This window comes from Triticum aestivum, chromosome 7A, assembly GCF_018294505.1.
Source record: "Triticum aestivum cultivar Chinese Spring chromosome 7A, IWGSC CS RefSeq v2.1, whole genome shotgun sequence".
Classification (NCBI taxonomy): Eukaryota; Viridiplantae; Streptophyta; class Magnoliopsida; order Poales; family Poaceae; genus Triticum; species Triticum aestivum.
Genome location: NC_057812.1, coordinates 62,480,921 through 62,481,942, shown reverse-complemented (window position 1 = coordinate 62,481,942; position 1,022 = coordinate 62,480,921). Strand labels below are relative to the sequence as shown.

Here is a 1,022-nt window from a genome sequence, read left to right as displayed (position 1 = left end):
TCACTCGGATTTTCTGACTGAAAACACAGCCTGATCTTGATTTTCCTCTCCAGGTTGCATACGACCTTGGATTGAGTCAAATTTTATATGAAAAACGATCGGCTCGACGAGACAAAAAAATTTCGTGTTGAAGGTTTTTCGATTCAAGGCCGTCTTGATGACCGAATTACTCGCGCAACCTATCAGACAAGTGTCTGGCACCTCGCGCCATATTTCCGTTGAGGTTCGGTCTGCAGTGTATTGCCTCTAACTTTTGCATATGAACTCGGTTGAGATGATTTATATATCAAAATCGATTGCCTCGACGAGACGTAGACAATTCCTTAAGAGTGCTCCTTCATCCGAGGTCATCTTGAAGACGTGATTGGCCAAAAACCACTCGGAACATTGAATTATGCCACTCGGAGTATAGTTTCGGTCCGTAAGATAAAGTCGAATGAATATAACCAAAACATCAAAGTGGTTCCACTCGGCGATGTGAATATTTTCATGCTGAAAACCCGTTCACTCGAGACCATCTTCATTGCAATCTGTATCTTGCCAAAATCAGGTGTCAACAGTTACTCTCTTATCAGGGTTTCAACTTGTCTCGTATGATCATTGCACCATTTTTTTCTAGGCAAATGCAAATAGCTTGTCACAAAACACAAAATCTTGGTGTGTGTTTAGGCTGTGATTGATGAATCAATCAACACATTTTCAGCAATTATGCTACAGTCAATATATATCTACACTAAACGATCAAATTAATCCACAAACATAACTCATAACCTTCATCTGACCAATTGATGCGCTCCATGCTCTTCATACGGGAGACGTCGAAGCCGTAGCACTTGTGGAGCTCGACAGTGCCAGCGACGGCTGCAACCTCATCCTGCCATTTGGAGAACCGTTCTGTGCGGCTTCCGTTGAAGACACCCGTGTCAGAAGCACTGACGAGCACACCGCAGTCGTCGCACTCGGCGGCCCGAGCCCAAGGTGCCCCCCCCCCCCCACTCGAGCCCCTTCTCACCTCCTGTTGT

The 1,022-nt window shown here is 45.3% G+C and overlaps 1 pseudogene; it reads right to left on the bottom strand.

Moving 5' to 3' along the window:
* Positions 1–645: 645 nt before the first annotated feature.
* LOC123154234 (WRKY transcription factor 72B-like) overlaps positions 646–1,022 on the bottom strand; it is a 4,183-nt pseudogene continuing 3,806 nt past the window's right edge.